The sequence below is a fragment of the Chelonoidis abingdonii genome, chromosome 8 (genome assembly GCF_003597395.2).
Source record: "Chelonoidis abingdonii isolate Lonesome George chromosome 8, CheloAbing_2.0, whole genome shotgun sequence".
NCBI lineage: Eukaryota > Metazoa > Chordata > Testudines > Testudinidae > Chelonoidis > Chelonoidis abingdonii.
Window position 1 is genome coordinate 93,415,875 of NC_133776.1, and position 21,655 is coordinate 93,437,529.

A 21,655-nucleotide genomic window follows, 5' to 3' on the forward strand; every position below is an offset into this window, starting at 1 on the left:
CACTGCATTGTGCTTCCCCCAATGGCCCATCTAGCAAGGCATTTAACTATAGGCATATGAATAGCCCATTGACTTCACTGGGACTATTCATATGCTTGATTTAAGCATATGTTTAAATGTTTTTCTGGATTAAGGGAAACCTGAGCAAAGTATTCCTCCCAGTTCTTAAAAGGACCTGTAACTTGCACCTTTGGCTCAAATGCTTACTGTGCATGTTGCAGGAGGGTGAGACCCCTTCTGAACAGAAACACACTCCTCATCTTTATCCCATAGATCAGAATTGAGACCTTACTGCTGTACACATAGATGTGCCATAAAGACAATATCTAGGACATATTGCAGCTTGTAAGTTGCACCAACGCATGGGAGCCAACTGCCCCCTGGAGTGTAGATTCATGAAAAGGCTAGGGAAGCCCTGGATAACTTGTACTGAGAGGACCCCATACAATGATTAGTTAAAACTTAACTGGGGATAAGAATATGCCTCTGGAGCCAGATCCAGAGCCTGTGGAAATCATTGGGAGCCTTTTCACTGATTTCAGTGTGCTTTGGCTCAGAGCCCTAAGGAAGACTAGACATATACCCTAGCATTAGACATTTGGCGTGGAGGTGGCAAATGGGTAGACTTAACAAATCAAGAAGCAGAGGCTGGTCTTCTCTAGCGGTCCAAGTCCACTACTCGAACCACACGTAGATTCAGTTCCTGGCTCTGCCCCAGACTTCCTGTTTGACTCTGGATGCATCACTTAGGCCTAGATCTTCGAAAGTATTTAGATGCATAACTCCCATTGTTTTCATTTGGGAGTTAGGAGTCTAAATACTTGTTGAGGAAGGGGGTCTAATCTCTATGCTTCAATTCCCACTCTGTGAAATAAGGAGATTACCTTTTCTCTCCCAGTCTTGTCTATGCAGATTGTAAACTCTCTGCGGGATGGACTGTCCCGTACGATGTGTTTGTGCTGCACCTAGCACAACTGGGTGCTGATCTCAGATGAGGCCTCTGGCGGCTCCTGTAATACAAATGATAGGACTCAGAAATAAATGGCAAAAGTAGTCTCCTTCCTATTTTAAATGTGTAAGAAGCTATTCCTAAGCATGGTACACAGCAAAGGGGAGTGTTTTCTCTTAGTCTGGAAGGCTGCTGTCTTCTGCTCTATGTTCTAATGCAATTAATGCATATTTTGTATCTTCATTCACTGCTAAGCCTGTATCATAACAGTGTCTGTGAAATGAGCTATATTCCATGCTGGACTAAGATGAGGCCAGAGCATGTGGATTAAAGTTAGTTTAAAAACCTGAATTTGTATTAGGGGCTTTATTTCCATTTTTATAAATAATGTATATGCTCTTACCTTAATTATGCTATACTGTATCTTTGATTTATTGTAAAACGTTAAAGTACGTCTAATGACACCACTTTATCTGTTCGTTTAAAATTACAATATAAATCAAAGGTATCATTAAATATAATTTCATCTGACTGTATACTTCAAAGTCCATGGGATGTTTTACTTCTATGCTTCTAATCCCTTAATTCAGCTAATAATTGTCTTTAATAAGTGACATGATAAATAATTTAAACCACAGCTTTTTTATATCATAATCATGCCAGGAGAAATGAAGGAGTAGCTAAAGTGTCAGAGGCTATAAATTGCTGCCAAGGTTTTAGCATCCCAGGAAGAAGGGATGTTGCGGGGAGAAGTAAAGTCTATGGGCCACATATTGACTTTCTGATTAGTTGAAAGATTTATAGTAGCTCTAAAAATTGGCTATTTTTTGTCACATTCAAAAACATTACAAATAATTTTGTTCATTTTCTGTCCGAGTCCCTTCTGTGCTCATGGGCGTGTAGCACTGCTGGGGTTGCTAACGGTTATCTTACTTTATTGGCCGCAGCCTGCCTTTTAAATATAAAGAGCCAAGCTCTGCTCTGTTACACCTAGAGTCAAATGAGAATTTGAAGCCTGCTTATACTCTGAATAGTGCCTGTAAAAATGGCATCATGGGGTGCTCTCTTTAGTGTCCATAATGACCCTAAAGACATCTACAGCAGACTTCCTTAGTTCACAGGTGAAAAGAAATCTGCTCTAAGAGCCAGTCCCCATATACTTACCCAAGGAACCAAGCGGGCTGAGTTTTTTCCTGCCTTTCTGATCATTCAGAAGCAAAGATACTGAAGCCTAGTTAACAAGTTTGTGTCTCATGTGAGAGCCCAAATAGAATTGAGCTCCCGCTCCCATAACTGTGTTGGCTCTGGAGGGATAACAGGAGTTAAAAGTAGAGAAAACTTCTCTTAGTCGTAACAGGAACAGAAAGGCCTCTGGATAGATACGAAGAGAAGATCTACCTCAGAAGGTGCTGTTTCCACCCTGTTCACCAGATGCTCTGCGCCATATTTAATTAGACTGAAAGCTAAGTAGTAGGGAGGGAGTGTGTTCCTGTTCTGTGTATAGACCTCACCCCCTGGAATCCTGTTCTATGAGCGGGCTACAAGTTGTAATAGCACCCATATTTTACCCTGCTGTAAGCGTAAAATGCTCCTAAATGAAAGCGGGTAGCATTTTATGATCACTTTGTGCAGATGTGCTTGACTCTGCAAGGTAAAAGGCGATGGAGTATCAGGCCCAGCAATTTTTTTCCCTGCAGTTACCTAATAAAATGTGTTAACAAAATAATACCCAATCATCTGTGGCACTGCACAGCAGGAGCGTGCTGAATGGAGCTATTCCAAGACATTTAAAAGCAACCTCAGTAACTAAAAATAACAGGGCTCAGCTGCAAAAAGGGTACATGTGTCATCTTAGAAACAGAACTAGGGCCATATATAGCACTGAGGGAGAGAATTTAGGCCTGATCTAGCTTTGATCTGAGATGCATTTTAAATGGATTTAGGTAAGGTGGTGCAAAACCCCATGATGATGCTCATATGTTGGTTTTGAGTGGCTTATATAATTGAATTTTTGTCAGTTCCGTCTGATATAATCCACTCTTAAATTGAAAGAAGAATGTCTGGAGTGCTTTGCACCAATTTACTACAATTTCTGCATGGAGACAAGGCCTGATTGTGCTTGAGAGTTGTAGGAGGCATCATGACTGCTGAATTGGGGGATGGTAAATACGTCTCGACTCTGTGTTTCAATGACAGTTGAAGTTTGTACTAGCCCAGGAAGGGGAACATATGGGCCTAATGCTGTACTGTGTTCTCAGCCTGGGTTTGTACTGTGGTGGAGTTGACTTTCCAGTTTGAACCAGAAAAGTCAACTCCTAAGATATTAAATAATTTAGAAGCACCTGTACTTCTCTGCAGAAATGTGCTGATGCTCCATATTCCGAGCAGGATATTCCTTGGCAATACGTTGACTTTCTGTCCTTGTGAAAGATAGATGGCAAAGCTGGTTTTTACCTAGCATCAAAAATTGGATTGGTCGGTGTGGTTTCCTAGTTCTTCTTGCTTTAGTGTATTCAGGGCTTTGGGCCTCGTTATGGCAAATTCACACCTGGTGGAAGTGAGCACAGTTCTTCTGGCACAGATGTAAATGACTAAGGCATTTTCATTCACCAGATTTTTGAACTGATCTTGCACAATTTTGTTGTTTCCTACAAGCTTTTATATGGTATTCAGTGAAATCCTACCAGAGTCCCTGGTGCACATTCGTGCATTCAGGTACCCAGTACCCCTGAAAGGGAGCCTGGGGGACAGCAAAATTAACATATCTCATATCATAGGGCAGAGCTAGGAATAGAACCCCCCTCCCACAATCCTCACTCCTAAGCTACTGCCTTAACCTGGAGCCCAGCCTTCCTGCCAACTTTGTCTCTTGTGCTGTGAATGTCAGAGTTTCAGGGTAATTGCACCTGCATCCCCTCCCTCCATGGCCCACTTCAGCAGTGCTCAGATCTCCAGCCATCACCTGTCTCTGGACAGGGCCCCTTGTCCCACTCCCTTCTGAGCAGAGGTAGGGGTTTATGCCCTGCCTTATAGTGTGATATCTCCAGTGTGCCAGTGCATTGCTTTCTCTCTCCAGTGGCCATGAACAGTGTATTGCCCACAGTTATAAGTTACCACACAGCTCTTTCTAAGCATGCACCTTTATTCTTAAGGAAAAAGCATCATATAAAAAAACAACTAACAGATTTAGAGACACTAAACATAGGAGCCACCCTAGGTTTTATGGGGCCCTGGTAGGCCAAAGTCTCTCCAACCCTTCCGCAAAGTGTGGGGGGGGCCTCCTTAGACAAAGGTCCTGTCTGATTGGTGGGTCAGAAGGAAGGCCTTGTGTCAGTTCAAGCTTTTATACAATAATCCCTTTTTTTGTCTCTTACCTCTGGAAAATCCAACTTGAACCACCCCAAGGGGTGGAATTTCTCTGAAGTTGTTTACTAGCTCAGGGGTTATCACTCCCTCCTGGTTTAATTTGTGTAAGAGCTGTGGTAACCCTCCCCACTGGAGTAGAACACAGTCAGACATAAACCACTCATAAATGTAATGCAGTGAGCCATGAAGATACTACGTGGGGTTGCAATGTCTGTCACAATGAATAAAAAGTCTTCCTGCTCACACGGGGCTGAGTTAAATGTTTAATTACAAACTAAAATTCTACCATGCCGGCCTCTGTTGCTCCCTAGCAGCTAGTAAAGAGCAATGTAGGACCCAAGTCCAGGTTTTCATATAGCACAAATGTAGGCAACATTTTAGTGGAAAGAATCACTAGCGGTGGCTCACCCTCCTTGGAGCTGAGTTTACTCTGAGTTAATTGCAGATGGATTCTCTCTGGAGCTATGGGTGTTCCTCAGTGTTTGCCAGAGTGACGAGTCTCCTACTGTTTAAGAGCCCCACTCCCCAACCCTGCATTGCACCCTCTGGGGTTTATTCCCCTTGGTCACTGCTTCCTGCCGTGCTTCCCAGTGTACAGATGGTAACAAGCAAGTGCCTCTGGGGCACAGAACTCTCCAGATTCCCTCTTTAAGGCTAATGCAAGAGCAACCAGCATGCTTGCAGAGACAATGCACATGTGCCCCTTGCCCCTCACATCTGATTTATCACTGGGTTCCCCCCACCCCCTTTATGGCTTTCTTTCCTAGCCTAAAGTCACAGGGAAGCTCAGCAGCGTAACGGGGGTGGGAGTGATGCAATATACCAAGTACCCCAACAACTGCCTCCACTGCGGGCTTCCTGTCCCATGCCATTGAGCCTGGACCAATGCTGCAGTCCTGGTGCGAGTAAATCACAGGATAAGCTGCCTGGTTAGGGGCTGCAGGATCAGGCCCTGGGAGTCACAGGACCCCGAGACTGATTGTTCCAATGCAGGGGGACCCTCTGAAGTTAGTGCCTTAAAAGCCATGAGACAGATGCTGCTCCCATTGGATGCGATAAGACTTTGGCCATTGACTTCAATGATGTCCTGCACGGCACTGCAGGTAAGACTAGCCCAAACTGGGAGACAGCAGGCCCAGCCAGCAAAGACTCCAGCATTATGTAGCCGCTAGCAGAAGCAGCACATTTTCTCTTCAGCTGGCTGACTGATTCCCTGACAGGGTTTAATAATGGTTTCTTTCCTTATCATCTATCCATTTAGGGGAGCTTCTTATTAATCCTTCCCTATGTATAAACTCTGTTCTTCCATCAGTTACTTTCTGAACCAGGTCTCTGAATCCATGTTACACCTGGCCAGGTAGGATGGCAGCTAGGGGAAGGTGCCCAGCATGAACTGCGTTCACTAAATGACACCATCATCCTCAGCTCCTGGTGTTTGTTTCAAGAGTTGTTAGAATTTAAACAAAAAAACCTTGTTGCAAGCCCCTTATGCAGTTATAGCAATAGGAAGCCCAGGAGCTGAGGCTGGGTGGGAAAGATCAAGCTTGCTTCACATAGAGATCAGAATATTTCCTTCCCACCTACTTGGAAACAATTTTATGTCCAAGTGCCTTTTTAGCTGAACCCAGTCGAAATTATTGCTGAGATGTGACACTGAAAGTTTAGCGCAGGGTTGTTGTAGCCATGTTGGTCCCTGGCTATTAGAGAGACAAGGTGGGTGATGTAATATCTTCTACTGGACCAACAGCTGTTGGTGAAAGAGACAAGTATGGAGCTTACATGGAGCTTTTCTTCAGGTCTGGGAAACATACTTTGTGTCACAACTAAATACAAGCTGGAACAGATTGCTTAGCATAGGTAGTTAATGCATATTTCAAGGGATCATTCAAACACCTCTCCACCTTGAATTTAACTGTGACTCTCTAGTTCATTTCCCAGACCTGAAGAAGAGCTCCAGGTAAGCTCCAAAGCTTGTCTCTCTCTCCAACAGAAGTTGGTCCAATAAGAGATATTACCTCACCTGCCTTGTTTCTGAAAGTTTAGCTCCATTGTGGCAATTTTCCCTTTCCCACTTCATTCCTTAAATCCTGTTTAAAACCATTGGGGGGAGGAGGTAAGGACATTAATGTGATGGAAAAAGTCTTCATCTGTTTATTTCATGATTCTATGCTCCATCAAAAACATGGGTCTGCAGAACCATTTATTTTCAGTAAACACCTAATTTGTAGGTTCACATTTCCTCTAGTTTTACTTCAAACAGTAATTAAAATAATATTATCAAAAATCACAGGTGTACAAACTCAGGGTTTAGTTGTACACATCAGTGAAGAAAGCTTTCGCTCCCCATTTGCATGTGTCACACACTCACGATGGGGGAGGAAAAAAGACTGATTCAGGCAGGAAAGAAACAAGTGGATATGATGAAACCACCTCGGGGTGCTGGAATGAACCCAGGAGCTGACCCAGTAAAGGAGCACTCCTGTTCAATGCATTAATCAGCTCTGCACCTGTCAGCTTCTCATATGCTAGTCACCCACTCTTCCCCTGGTCATCTGTGATCATCCGCTGCTTCTGATCCCTCCAAGCCCTGCTCTGCAAAGACATGTGTCAGGCTCCAGTCCGTCCCAGTGAGTTACTCTCAGCTGCTCTGTGGTAGGGTGACCAGATGTCCCGATTTTATAGGGACAGTCCTGATTTTTGGATCTTTTTCTTATATAGGCTCCTCTTACTCTCACCCCCTGTCCCAACTTTTCATACTTGCTGTCTGGTCACCCTACTCTGGGGGCAAACGTGCCTGATCGGATACCCCTGGCTACTCTCAGTGCTAGGTTTGAAGGCTAGGGAGGCTCATTCTGAATCTAACAACCCAAAGCCAGTGGCCCTGCCAGACCTGAAGGAAGCCCTGGCTTTCTAACCGTTGTACAGGAGAGAGGGGCTGCTCCCCTCCTGCAAAAAGGGAAAAACTGCAGCCATTCCGGTGTTTATTTAACACGCAAGGGCTTTAATGCTGAGTGAAGAGCAGGCTTGCAAGATTACATGACTCCCACTGGGAAAGGAAGCGACCTCAGCTGAGCCTGACTCCACGTCCAGAAGCGGGCGATTTCTTCCTTGGCCGCTAGACGGCGCTGCAGCATCGCACTTTCCTAACCCTGAAAGGTAAGTAAGTGAAATGACATTTTTGCTGGGGGAACGGGGGGAGAGCTGTTTAAAGCCAGGATTTCTGGGCTGGACGCCTCTCTCCCTCACCTGAACTCCCAGCTCAAAGGGGGCAGCCTAGCCAAGGCAGGGTGACTTGGTTTCTTCATCTTCCCTTTGGAAGGAGGCTGGCTGGAGAGATGGCACAGCCAGTGTAGGAGTGAGTGGGGCTGGAGTAGCTCTTAGAAAGGATACAGGAATGTGAGGAGAACAGAGCCACCCAGGAGAGCTCTTCCCTGGCTCATTGGTTTCTCGAAGCAAGTCCGGGCACTCTAGCAGGGCAGTTAAGAGGTTTCCCAGTGTAACCCCCAAGCCCTGCGTCCTCCTGCTCTAGCTTAACTAGGGAACCAACAGCCTGAGAAGCAGCCCCCCCGCCTCTCTCTCCGAAGGGGAAGCTGCCCTGCAGGCTCTGAAGCCGTCGGGGGGAGAAGGTGCCTGTTGGACGTGCTCCTAACTCCGCTGCTCTAGCCATGGCCACAGCCAGCACCAGGAGCCTGTAACGAGCCGCGGCGGAGGCAGCCCGGGTGATCGGAGTGAAATCAAGGAAGCTGCAAGTCCAGGAATTTGCCCCGCCTGGGGGAAGTCCTTCAGCAGCGCCTGCCCTTGCCCCGGCTGGGGAAGGAAGCTGCCCCCCAGCACCAAGCCGAGGGCTTTGGGAGAGAGCTGGGCATGGCAGGCAGGGTCTCCTGAGGGCGGCGCCTGAAGCGGTGCTGGATGGTTAGAAGGGGCGCAAACGCCTGCGGAGCATGGAGCGGTGCTCGTGAGCTCCCCGCTATCCCCTGGGTGTGCGGTGCAGGAGGAGGTAAGCTGCATGCGCCTCTGCGGGCTTTCCCGGGCGCCACACAATTGCATGGGGTTTGGTTTTGGTGGGAGCCTCTTTCGGATGGTTCCCCGCGCATTGGCGGAACGTTTCAAACTTTATGAGCAGGTGGCCGTTTTGTGTCTAAGGGGGGAATACAAATCCCCCCTCCCCCCGCCGCTGCAAAATTCCTTTAGAAGCTTTTTAATTTAAAAAATACCTCTCCCTCCACACAATAATGGCATTGGCTTGCCTCTGTCGCTTAAGGGAGGGACTATTCCCCCACGGCTTAAGAGGCTGTTAGTGCTGAGCTAAACCTTTCCAAAAAGAGAGAGAGGAAAAGTTCTCTCCTCCCCAACCCCTCAATAAGTGGACAAGTCAAACCCAAAGCACAAAAAATAACTCCCTTGCGGACACGTGTGATCTGCTTTCCTGTGATCCACACTGATCTTTTCTCTCCCCCTCACGTTCTTTATCCTCCCTCCACTACCCCAAAAGGGGGGAGAGTTGAATAGTGAAGTTAGTAAATGAGTCACTGATGCTGCCAATAAATCTGCTGCTCGGAGGATTGAAGAGCAGTGATTTCTGCTATTGATTAGGGGCATGACTAGAGATGGGCTCTCAGTAAAGTTTGTTCTAAAGTCTGTCTCTCTCAGGCTGACAGAGGGGGGAAAAGTGTCTGGAAAAAGGCACCTCTATTAGGCTGGATTTCCCCCTTGTTCCTTATTTCTGCTCCCACCCCCATTTTTCCTTTGTAAGAACAGCACTAAGAAAATAGAATGTATATTTCATGTGGGATGTTATGAATGTGTGTGTTACATATGGGGCAGAGGATATGTGCCTGTTTATATATTGGAGTCATTTTTACCATCTCCTCTAGAGATTTTCATCTGGGGCCTGATCCAGCACCACTGTAGTCAATGAATTTTTACATTGACTTCAATGGGCTTTGGCTCAGGGCCCTGATCCATAACTGTATCCCTAATGACTTCGGTAGCGGCAGGCATCACAAGCCTGGAAGCTGCTGCCCAAGGTAAATAGTGCGTAGCAATATGTTCGTGAAATGCTGATGCGAACTCCAGAGAGGAAAACATTCACCGGCTGGGAAGTTATTGAACACTCAAGGAAACAGGAGGGTGGGGAATCTCCTGGCATCTGTCCTATAAATAGATTCCTGCCCCATGTAGCACATGGCCATCCCTCTAGAGCACCCTTCTTTCAATAAAAAAAAACAGAGTCTCTGCTCAACGTCTGTGTTTTCTATTCTGGGTTAATGACAGTCCTCCTACTTCCTTCTGAATCCTCCAAGAAGGGCTGTGGGGCTTGAGCTGGGCTTTAAAGGCAGCTGCCGGTAACCACACAGATCAGTTCCTTCTTCCGTCTCATGGAGTCAAGATGGACCAGTGGGTAGGTGGCTTAAAAGACCCCCCCCCTCCCGGTTTGTTATAACAGCAAAAGGTCTGATCCTGCTAGGTGTGGGAGCTGCAGGTACACAGTACCTTTCAGGATCAGGCCCCTTAGCAACAGAAACACGTAAGAACTTTCATATCTCCAAGGGAAGCCTAACGAGCAAGAGGCTAGTGATTTAGCACCATGATTGTGCTTAACAGGCGAAGAAGACTGAGGGTTTTCAAAAGTGAGCAGTATTTTTCTTTTGTGGGGAGGGGGGGAGAGAGGGGAAGTGCTATTGGAGACACCTTAGTGGGGCCTGGCTTTCAGAATGTTGACCCCCCACAACTTCTGGAAATCAGGCCCCTTTAAGAAATTGGGGCACCCAGAATTACTAATCAGGTGGGCTAACACCTGTCAGTGCTTCTATGTCTTCATTGGGCCTAATCCAAAGCCTGTTGAAGTCATTGAAAAGACTCTAATTGAATTCAATAGGCTTTGCGTCGGGCCCTGCGTGCATGTGGCTAGTGGGGCCTGTCAGTATCGACGCTTCCAATCGGGATCCCATTTGGTGATGTAAAGTAGGATACCTGGCCAATAGAAAGCCTGGAAATCAGTGTGTTTCAAAAGGTAAATCATGGAACATAAGATCTCTGTGTATTGCACGGGTTAACCTAACAAGTGTTCATTGGGCCAAAATTGATACTTCATGTTACAACGTCTATGAAAAAATGCTTTTTAAAGGGAACTCATTCTTTCAGTCCTGCTTTGCAGCATCAAATTGTCCCGTTTGCTCTTAGCTTCTTAATTTTTTAAGATGCAGGGCATTCCTTTGTATGAGTGATTGGAATGCAGTGTGTGTTATACTGTGGCTTTCCCTCTCGACTCTGAGCCTTCATTCCCTGGAAATCGACTGCTAATGCAAGACGATGCTCTAAGGGTGAAGGAGAAAGGAAAGGACAATAAAGACACCCTGGAAATGGCTCCCGTTGAAGTCAATTGGCTTTGGCTCAGGCCCTGTACGTGTGTTCACAGGAGCACTGTCACTATAAGCACTTTGAAAGGGACTTTAATTTATAAGCAATGATAAAATGTGGGTGTAATAGGCTAGCAGTATCTTCTTGAAACACCTTAACCTTGAAACCTTGTTTCCCTACCTAGACATAAAGAAAGTAGGGAGGGGCATCTCTCTTGAGAGGATCTGTTGGGTGGGCTGAGCAGACCTGAGGTAGGAACTATAGGCACAGCTAAGCCTGGGAGAAGGCTCCTGCTGACTGGTGTGACTAATTTGGCTAATGCCAGACCGAGGCAGTGGGTGAAGTTGGGAAGATGCTGGCTTGGAATGAGTCAAGTTCTTCTCCAAAGTTAGCTAGGGGGAAGCTCGGGGGTTCTGAGGTTTCAGGTATTATTTAGATTTTGGGCTATCTAATCTAACTGAGCTAAACCTGCATAAAACACGTGTCTGGCTGAGGAGAGTTTGAGGAGACAGTGAGAAGTTACTTATAAGTGAACAAAAATAGTCTCTCTTCTGCATTTTTCTACTTCTTCAGAATTGGAAGGTCCCCGGTGGGATGCTAGTGGATAGAAAATCAGCAGAGTCCTGGGTAGGAGTAACGCCTTGGGAGCTTTACTTATCTCCTATCTCCTCCTCTTCCAGACTGGCTTCTCTATGCACTGGAGGAGCCGTAGTCTCTATACTGATTTCTCTGCTCCTCTTGAGTCCCTCCCTGTCTCCAGGCTGCAGCTTGAACCTAGCTCTCATTAAGGAGAAAGTGAGACTGTCATATACAAATGAGCAAGCAGAGACCAACCCTACACTCCAAGTGAGATCCTTTCTAGCTGTTATTGGTGATCTAAGTCAGCAGCTAGAGAAAGCCTTTAAATAAGGATATTGAGTGGAAGGTAATGTGTGTGTATACTGAAAGCCCTTTAGCCTTCCTGATCTATTTTCAGAAAGGAAAAGCAAGAAGAGCAGGTAGCCTGTTGAGACCTGTAACTGTTCTTGTATGGTAATGTTATTCTGATGTGTCTGGGCTTGTTCCTGCAACTGCAGCACCTTGACCTCGTCAGGGCCTGGGAGCAAGTCTTGGTGACTAGGTAGCCACTGAGGGGGAGAACCTCCTGCACAGCCTCTGCTATACAACCCCCACCTCAGTATGCAGGTGGTAGAATCCCCCTCGGTGCACCAGAGGCTGGTGCCACCAGGATTGGAGACCTCCTGGATTATGATAGGGTGGGAGGAGAGGCTGGGGGGACCCTGTGGCACTCCGCTGGTGCATGGGGCGCTCTCTCCCTCATGTTCCCCATCATGGGCTCCAGGAGGTGAGGGCAGTCCTACTGCCCACCTCTTGCATTTTTCTTGAGTGGATCCTGCAGAAGGGTGCTCTCCACCTGCTCCTCAGCCCAGCCCGTGGGACCTTACCATTCAGCCTCTGTCCCGTGAGCCTCCCTGGTCCCCGGCCCCATGCACCATCTGAGTTGGCTGTGAGGCAGAGTCTGGTGGCTCCTCCCCTTAAGCTGGGGGGAGAGGCCTTTAGATATGGGTGGGCAGAAGCCCAGAACTTTAATAGGTGCAGTGCCTTGAAGGGGTGGGCTGTAGCTGAGCACAGATGAGGGTGAGCAGCCTCATTCTCCTTTGCCTTGAATCACGTAGAGTTATTTGCATTTGTGCAAAATGCTGCCCTTGTAATGGGCCCAGGGATGCATGATGCCAAACAGTAGTGCAGGGTTGGGCCCAAAGGTCTCTCTGTGTACAGTAAAACAAAGGAATCCAGGATTTCACCTGCAGTCTCTCTTCCCGCTGTCATTTGAAAATGGCTGTTATTTCTCGTTCCCAAGACTCATCTCTGCTCCCACCCAAACCCCACATTTAAAAATGGGATTGATTAGGTCCCACTCCTTCTGACTCTGCCCTAATGATGGGCTGTAATTTGAGATGGGCGTTGGTAGGTGCACCAAGACTGATCTCTGGAAATCCATAGAATATCAGGGTGGAAGGGACCTCAGGAGGTCATCTAGTCCAACCCTCTGCTCAGAGCAGGACCAATCCCCAACTAAATCATCCTAGCCAGGGATTTTTATTTCTATTGCACAGTTACTGCTGATTCTTTAATGTGCATATTTGGTAGAACCATTTGGATTTTCACAGATTATTTGGTAACTTCGGAGGACCTTGACTTCACCAAACTGTTAGCAGTTGCCATTTAGTGGGATGAAGAAATCTGGCCGGTACATGTAACCTTCCTGAGGAACTCCTCCAACTAATAGTGCCTTCTCATTAGCTCTGGAGTGAAAGTGCTCCTTCATTTTTTAAGTATTCTATCAATGCAAAAATACTGGCTCCTCTGACATTGTAGTTGGCTTTTCAGCACAAATGCTTTGCTCTTCGGGGTTGGATGTGGTATTTGTGCATGCACACACTAGAAATCTCCAGGTATATTCCAGTGAAAGCTTCCGGCAGCAGGTTTTCTATCTTATTGTGTGCAGCGGAACAAGAGGGGCTTGACTCTGCGCTGCTGCACTGTAGCTATGAACAAGGGTCTTGGCAAGGCAATGAACAAGGTTCCATCTCATCTGGACTTAGAAATCCTGGTTTGAATGTGCCAATACTTGAGGGAGCAGGTGGGGGCACAAGAAACATCCCTCGTGTATAAGGGGCAGTTGTAATCATAACGTAGAGTGCAGGCATTGTGCACCCGTAAAAAGAAGCAAGAAGGAGTGGGTGAGGGTGGGGCTGTGGCTCCCAGCCAGCTGTGTTGGCACAAGAGCCAAAAAGGGTAAGGATAGTGGGGCTGCTGCAGCCCAGGCTGTTGGGGAAAGAATTTTAGCCAAGTCACATACGCTGCTTTAGCATGGACAGTGGTTTAGTGCCAGGACTTGGCTCTTTAGGAATGTCCACGCTGCAAGCAAAGGTGTGATTGGAGGTGTTCGAGGGCTTTCCCTTCACCCTCCCACTTCCCTGGTTCTTGTCATGCAGACAGCAAGCAACCCAGAAGTCCAAAGTGCAGACAATTATTGGGGTTAATTTCCAGCAAGCATGATTCCAATTTTCCTACTTCCTGTTTGACCCCAGGTTATATAGTAACATTCTCAGCTATACCTTAAGCAATCATTTTACTAATATTTGAAGTTGATGGCTTCAGTGGGTCACTGGTTTCAAGGGGACCAAGTTAGGCCAAAACTGTGGGCTTTCAAAAAGGCCAGGCCATGAAAACACTAAAGTCTAAGACTGCTTATCTGGATACCTCTTCTTCCTCCCCTGCTCCCCACGAAGTCACACAGACAGTCATCTTGAGCAGAACTCCTCTGCTCCTGTAGGGGGAGATGGGCTAGTATGAGTGCAGCATATGGCGCATAGGTGGCTCTTGGCGCTTAGGACGTCCATTTTCTTAGGATGATTCTCCAAGAGCTTGGCTACATGAAACAGCAAGACTGTTTAACCTATCCCCTCTCCCCTCCCCGGTGAATGAAGTTATACTGGTAATTTCTATTCTGGTTTGGGAACTGAAATAAGATATACCAGTATGAGGTGACTTTATCCAGTGTGACTACCTCCACGCTAGGGCTTATACCATATAAATAGACTGGTAAGAAGTCACATCCCCAAACTGACATATTTATACCAGGAACTCTTCTAATGTAACTAGCTCTTAGCCACACCATGTTGAGGGTGAGACTAATTTCTAAATACCTTTGACCTGCCAAGCAGTTAAATCCCATAAGTGGTCTTAAAATCTCTGGGTCTGAAAATCCTCCTTTTACGTTGCTTACAGTATTTCATGTTGCCTGAGGTACTGTATTGATTCAGCCACATTTTTGCAGCAGCAAATGTATGTAGAATATGAATAGCTTCCACTCTGAACACAAAGCTGTAAATTAATAGGTGCGTTTTGTTGACCTGGTAAACCAGGAGTGCTTGACATATAACCATAATGTTCCTCCCACAATCATATATTTCAGTTTGAATGTCTATAAAATGGTTGGTGTCAAATTTAAAAGCGATGACACAGGACGACCACGTCTCTAACTTGTGACAGCTAGGGAAAAGGGTTACAGTTCGCTGGAAAATCAAATGAATACATGACAGAACAGTAGTTCTTTGTGGAGCTCAGTGGAGTCTAACCAATGTCACAGACATTGGAAGTGATTAATGTGTCCCTCAGTACCACCCCAATTAGCTGCTTTTCTGCAGGGTCTGGAAACAAGTGGGGAAGAGCAGAACTGGGGAGCGAGGAGACCTATATGGCATAATGGCAAACTTTGGTCACATTTCTATGCCTTACTGAAGTGAATGGAGCCCAATCTGTATGATGAGCTCTCAGCACTGTGTCTAGCTGCAATACAAGCTGGGTTGGTTTCTTTTACTAGTTTTGCTGACACGTTCAGAGAACTGCTCAGGGCTATTGCCTGAGACTTTCCTAAAATATTCTCGCAAGAGCCCATAATGGGCAGACATGTTAACATTAGTATTTTCATACCAGGAACACTAGAGTCCTTAAGTATTGGGAATGTTAATCTTCTTTATGATTAACGTTAGACAGCCATCAGGTCACAACACTGTCCCATCAACATCCTCAGGGCTTTCCCTGTGGAGTATAATCCAACAGTTTTGCTCATCCTGTAGGTTTTTATTGTTAATGCTTTAGTATGACTAAATCCACGTCTACTCTTCGCAGTTGGGAGGCTGTTCTTATTACCTGGATTCTTAAAATCATCAAGGCACAATCCAGCAAGCCTTGGCTCACATGAATAGCCCTTGTTCCTATGAGGAGCCCTCCTAAAGCCAAAGGAGTTATTTGCTTGAGTTAGGGCTTGCAGGATTGGACAGCATTCCCTCAAACCTCTCTCAACTAGGAATACACTTGTTTCGTAACAAACCCCTGGAGGCAGTTGGGTAAGGAATCTCGCTGCCTAACTACTTCCTGCTCCCTTATTTTGCTTCTTCCCTTCCCCCATCCCTCTTCTTTCATAAAGTGTCATGGACAATATCCCTTTGGTCTGCAGATCAGCATCGTTCTGCAAAGGAGTCATTAGTGTGTGATCAGTGTGTCCACCCGCTCTTCTCAGAACCCAGGACATGATCCAAAGCCCATGCGAGTCAATGGAAAGACCAATGGCATGAATGGACTTTGAATCCGGCACTAGGAGGACAACCTTCAGGATACAAGAGCTACCTTAGCTTTGATCATTTCTGAAGAGCTACTTAAGCAGTTATGCTGCCTTAGATGCATATCTTCCAAGCTGGCTGTGTGTGTGTGTGTGTGTGTGTTTTTAAGGGGTTTTTGCAACACTGGTACTTGGTAAGCTGTTGTCAAACATGGCAACTGTGTCCTTCCCTCCCTCCCGCATTAAAATCCAAATTAGCTTTTGTTCAGGTCTCTGAAAATTCACAGGCCAGGCCTCAACCCCCGTTGATAGAGTAAAATGTGTCATACCGTTCCTCTTTGCTTCAGAAAGGCTTCCCCTTTCCAAATGTGAGGAAGAAACACTAAAAGATATCAAGAGAGCATTCGGGGTGGTAGCAACAAACATTAGCTCAGCAAACTACAGTGCTATTCATTTGCAAGGATTCACATTAGCCACGGAGAAGTGAGATGTTCCTTAGCTGATTGCTAATCCCCTGAGTCCTCCTGTGTGAATAATTATTAATCTTACCACAGATTTCAAATGCAAGTTGAGTGGCAGAGGCAGGAAGTACCTAGACACATGCACTACAAATCTTTCAGTACTTCATCCTTAGCTAAAGGGGCACAATGCGGAAGTGGAGTCACTCAGGGCTTGTGGTGTTCCTCAAGGTAGAGAAGAGATGGGACTTAGCTATAACGAATATAGAGGTGACTTCTCATGAGGCTGCTGAATACAGATGGACACTAACGCCAGGTCTACACTGCGACTTTAAATCGGTTTAATGGCCGATATACCGATTTAACGCTGTATCCGTTCACACGACGTCGTCATTAATATCGAGTTAAACGGCCTCCTTAAATCGATTCGGAACTCTCCCAATAGAGAGGAGTTAGCGCTAATTTCGATAGTGGATAACTCGGATTAGGGTCATGTGGACGGAAATCGACGTATTGGCCTCCGGTGCATCCCAGAGTGCAGCACTGACCGCTCTGGACAGCAATCTGAAACTCGGATGCAGCGGGCAGTAAACAGGAAAAGCCCGCGAACTTTGAATTTACATTCTGCTTGCCAGCGTGGGACTTGATCCCACGCACGGCTGGCGATGCAGTTTGAAATCGAAAAAGAGCTCCACATAGACCGTACGGGAAACTAGGTCTGATCGCTGTTATGGGAGACACAATCTGTGTATCCAGCTCCGTTACAGTAACACGAAATGCCAAGCGTTTGAATAAAAAAACTCCGGATACACAGTGCTGTGTGACAAGCGTAACGGGAAGCCAGGAGACTCAAATGGCGCTCTGAAGGGAGGGAGGGGGGTTACTGAGGACTCCAGCTATCTCCACAGTCCAAGCAGTCTCTGAAAAATATTGCATCTTGGCTGAGCTCCAATGTTGTAGTTCAAAACAACGTGTCTGGGCGTGTTCAGGGAACAGTCTCTCGTTATTTCCCCCCACCACCGTGAATAACAAAAGGGAAAGATTGCTGTGCTATGGCGTTGCTCAATGCACGCCCGGAAGAAAGGCGCCAAAGGGTTGTCTGCTGCCTTCACCAAAGGAGGGGTGAGGTCTGTACCCCAGCACACCCGGGGCAGTGTTTTCTGCCCATCATGGCACTGTGCTCTCACACGAAGTTGGAACTATGGGTAGCTGAGGAACACGCTACCCACAGTGCACCGCTCCTGAGATCGATGGTAGACTTTGTGGACCGTGGACGCAAACAATCGATTTCGGGATCCCACTGTGGACGCGCTAAACCGATTTTATTAGATCTGTTTTGTAATATCGGTTTAAGCTAATTCGAAATAATCGTGCAGTGTAGACGTACCCTAATTCTCATTGATGTGCTATTCCAATAGGTCTTGATTCTGACAGATGCTGAGCATGCTGATTCTGATCCAGCAAAGTACTCAAGCATGTGCTTAATATTAAGCATGTGAGCAATTGCATGCTTGGGGCTGGCGTGCTCAGCACATTGCAGGATTGAGCTCATACGGACTATCCCAGCTTCTGCTACCATCCTAGTGTCACCTAACAGAGAGGCCCCAGGAACAGACTTTGGTGTCCCGATCATACAGTCTTGGCATATTCAAAAAACCCACAGAAATCTTATCTATTCTACATAGGTTTTTTCTACTGCCCTAAGGAACATCAATTTAATGTTTAAAAAAAAAAGTGAATCCTGACTTGTACATGGGATTTCATGCTTCCTGGTGCGTTCATACAAGTAAGTAGCCATGTTCTGAAAGAGGCTTGAGCTGTATTTCACACCGATGTCACATGTGGTAGGGTAAGGTATGGGAGATCCTAAAGAGCTGTCATGGGCTGTTTTTAGTGTTCGGGAGAAATGGTTTAAATTTGACCTTTGCTGTTAAATTTTATGCCTGAAGTAAATTAGAAATGTTAACAGCACTTGTTCGTATATAGAAACACAATTATGACTACATTGTCTCATTCGATTCATTTTTTTAAAAGACATTTACAGTGTAACTAAGGTAAAGAACCTCTTCAGGCTGTCACAAATCGCAGCTCTAGTCATGGACAACCAGCAGCCTTTTAATGGCAGCATGGTTAATTGAGAGACAAATATTGAGTGTAGGGTCAGGGCCAGAAATGCTCAAGAGTTAAAAAATCCAAGTGACTGTGGTGAGGCTGATTGTGTGAGGAGTGTAACTCTTCTCCTGTGGTGGAAGAACTGGGCCTGAAGCGTCCGTGAATTGTATTAGTGAATCCTGAGGGCAGAGGAATTGGAAAGAATCCATCTGGGCTGAGATATGGTGTCTTGAGCTGAGGTTTTCTAACATGATTTTGGGCGCCCATGGGCTCTAATTTTTTAGAAAATGCTGAGCAAACCAGTCTCAAAATGGGCATTCAACATAAACAGATCTTGGCCTTGAGCTAGCGGGGACTCCTAACTTATAACTAGTGAAGGACATTCACACAGCAGGCAGAGGAGAGTGTTAAGAAGGTAGGTGTGTGTGTGGTGAGAGTAGAGGCAGGGGTGGAGGAGATTGAAAGGTGAATATTAAAAAGGTTCCCCCCCGTAAGGTTACATCCTGCAGTTCCTATTAATCTCTTACTAGTATGAAACTCTCCCTGAGGTCAATGCCAGTTGGCACTGAATGACTCTTTCACCCATCCTCACTTAAAATGAACTTTGGCTCTCAGATGACCTTATCTGTCCAGATCTCTGAGGCTGTAAGTGAGTGAAGAGAAATAGACTATTCTGTGAATGAGCAGACATGCGGTAAGGGGTGGAGGAAGATGGCGTGTCACAGAAACAGGAGAATGGATAAGGATGTTCTGGGAAGTGCTATGAGAGGCAAGTCTAAGGATGCTGCATGAGGTGTTAGGCACATGGTATTTCACAGAAGCTACCTGAGCCTCCGTTTCCAGCTGAGCTGAGCAGCTGTCAAGTATAAAAAGGGGCTTCGTGAAGGCACTGCAGAGAGAGCTTTAGAAACCAGCATGAAACTTGGGATGATCCTCCTCCTACCTAGAAGACTGAAGAAGTAGCCTATGGAAAGTCTGGTGCTAAAAACCCCCTAGGCAGAGCTTCCAGGTAGGCAGCATTACCATTTCTGTGATGTGGTGATCCCTTCACACATGGTATGAAAGGGTTGTTATGGGCTTAAGAGATCAATTAACCTGTCTACTTCCACCTGGAGGTGGGGCTGGACTGATTAGAAATGAAGCCCAGCTGGGGCAGAGCAGGGCTAGCTGCTTTTCCATAAGAGCTGGGTGAGCCAAGTCAAGGGAAGCAAGACCTGGGAGAGGGTCTGGTAAGTAGCCTGAGAAGGAGGAAGCAGAGCAGACAGGCTACTCCAGGGGTGAGCTGGCAACCTGACTGGAGACATGGGCCTTGATGAGCTGTAACCTGTCTGAGTCCTGAGTGAGGGGAGGAGCATGCCAGTCTCTGGACAGTGGGGATATTGAAGGACAGGAGCCTGATACAAGCGTGGGGAAAAACTGTAGGAAATGAGGTGCTCTTGTGAGGAAGAGGCAGCTAGCTTTGCCTAGCCAGGCTGACATTTGGGTTTTTGTGTGTGTATATTTTCACTGGACTTCAATAAAGGACATGAAGCTCCTAGAAGGGGTTAGATGCTGTAAAGTGATGTGCCTGGAGGGCTAGCTCCCTCCTATGGCTGGAGTAAGCCCAAAGAAGGTGGAAGAAGCTGAGGTAAGAGGTCCTGCAATAGGAGGGGGCATGCTGGGGTGTGTTTGCCGCAGGTATTGAGTGCAGTATTCTGGTAATAGAGGGTGTTTTATGATGTTTTGGGGTTTTTTTAAATTTTTTTGTTTGTCTTTTAAAGGACTAAGAGCTACTAGCTAGAGTCTTCAAAGGTAGTTAAGTGACTAGTGGGAAGGCATGGTGAGGAACAGAGATTGCCCTGCAGGAAGTATGAAAAATTGGAATTTGTGAAAGCTTGGGTCTAGGTCTTTGGCTGAACTCTGTGGCTTGCACCCACCTTTAATGAAGACATCCCTTCATCAATTTTCATGCCTGAGAGATGAAATTCTAGGTGCAAAATTCTGCACTCTGTGATGCAGGAGCAGCCGCAACCAGGTTGGTTGGGTTGCCCTGGTATAACCAAGAGCAGAACTAGACTGAAGTTGTTTGCTTTTAAGTAAAGGTCAATTCAAAATCCACAAAGAAGGGGAAAAAATAAACTAGCATTAGAGGAACACGTTTGCTTGACTCATGTGCCGAAGAGTACTCTGCCAAAAAAGGGCAGAATCTGCTCCCGGATCCAGCCCAATACCAATGTGTGAGTCCTGTTGCAATACACTTACTTTGAAATAACACTTGCATGGACCAATGGCTCAGTGCTGAGATTTTTCTCAAACCCTCAGTGATTTCATGGAGGACATGCTCAGCCAGCCCTATGCAAGATCACAGAATTAAGGGGCTGTAAAGCTTTTGCTCCCCATCTCCAAATCCCTACTCCTGGCCTTTAAGAGTCCTTGAAAGATTTGCATCATGCCCTTGAAATGGATCAAGTTCTGGATATGGCGCCAGAATGACACCCAGAGCACTGATGTGATGTGTTCTTGCCTGCTTGTGTTACTGATAATCATTGCCGCTATTACACCATTTAGTTTGTAATGATTCTTTATCCTGTAGCTCTGCATTATCGTTGTAGTCACGGCATGCTTGCAAGTAGCACACTCTTGGAGCCACAAGCCACCTTGGTTCTAGTTTTAGCCTTAAATGTTCACGGCTGGAAAAAGAATCTGAGTTTCTTGGATGATAACTTAGTCGGGAGACTGAGCCCAGTGCAGCAACAGTGACATGGATTTTCAAATACGGATGTACGAAATCTGAATCCAAACAGTGCTATGGAATTAGTCCTGTGGTATTTAGAGGACTTGAGAGGCTGGTGAAGATGTTGAAGATACACACTGAATTAGGTAGAAATGAAATCTTATTCAGTGTTCATGGAGCAACAGAACAAAGAGCCCTGCATGACTCCTACCACGGAGAGCTGAAGATCTGGGATTTGAAATTAGCACACATACAGTGTCAGTGTGTGGTGGCTTTTTGTGTGCTCTCTTCTCTTCTCCCCCTCCCCCAACCTTGCTGGTAAGGCTCAGGTGTGTATATAAAGGGAGGCCTGTGATCTGCAGTCCATTATAGAAGACAGTGTGACACAGGAAATCAGCAATAAGAGAGAGGCAGCTCAAAGTCTGAGCTAGAAAAAGGAGAGGAGCAGGCTGATAGAAAAATCCTCATTAAAATTAAAAGTAGGAAAATAACATCAAAAGAAATGGAACATAAAACACTGTCTAGAGTACTAGGAAAAAGACAAAAGAATTAGTGTTGCCAGTTCACGC

General features: G+C 46.1%; 1 protein-coding gene across 1 annotated transcript in view; it reads left to right on the forward strand.

Moving 5' to 3' along the window:
- Window positions 1-7,535: 7,535 nt before the first annotated feature.
- IL1RAPL2 (interleukin 1 receptor accessory protein like 2) overlaps window positions 7,536-21,655 on the forward strand; it is a 556,252-nt gene continuing 542,132 nt past the window's right edge. The window contains exon 1 of the mRNA XM_032767086.1: window positions 7,536-8,312. The gene's annotated coding sequence lies outside the window, so the exon portion shown is untranslated. The remainder of the gene's footprint in view (window positions 8,313-21,655) is intronic.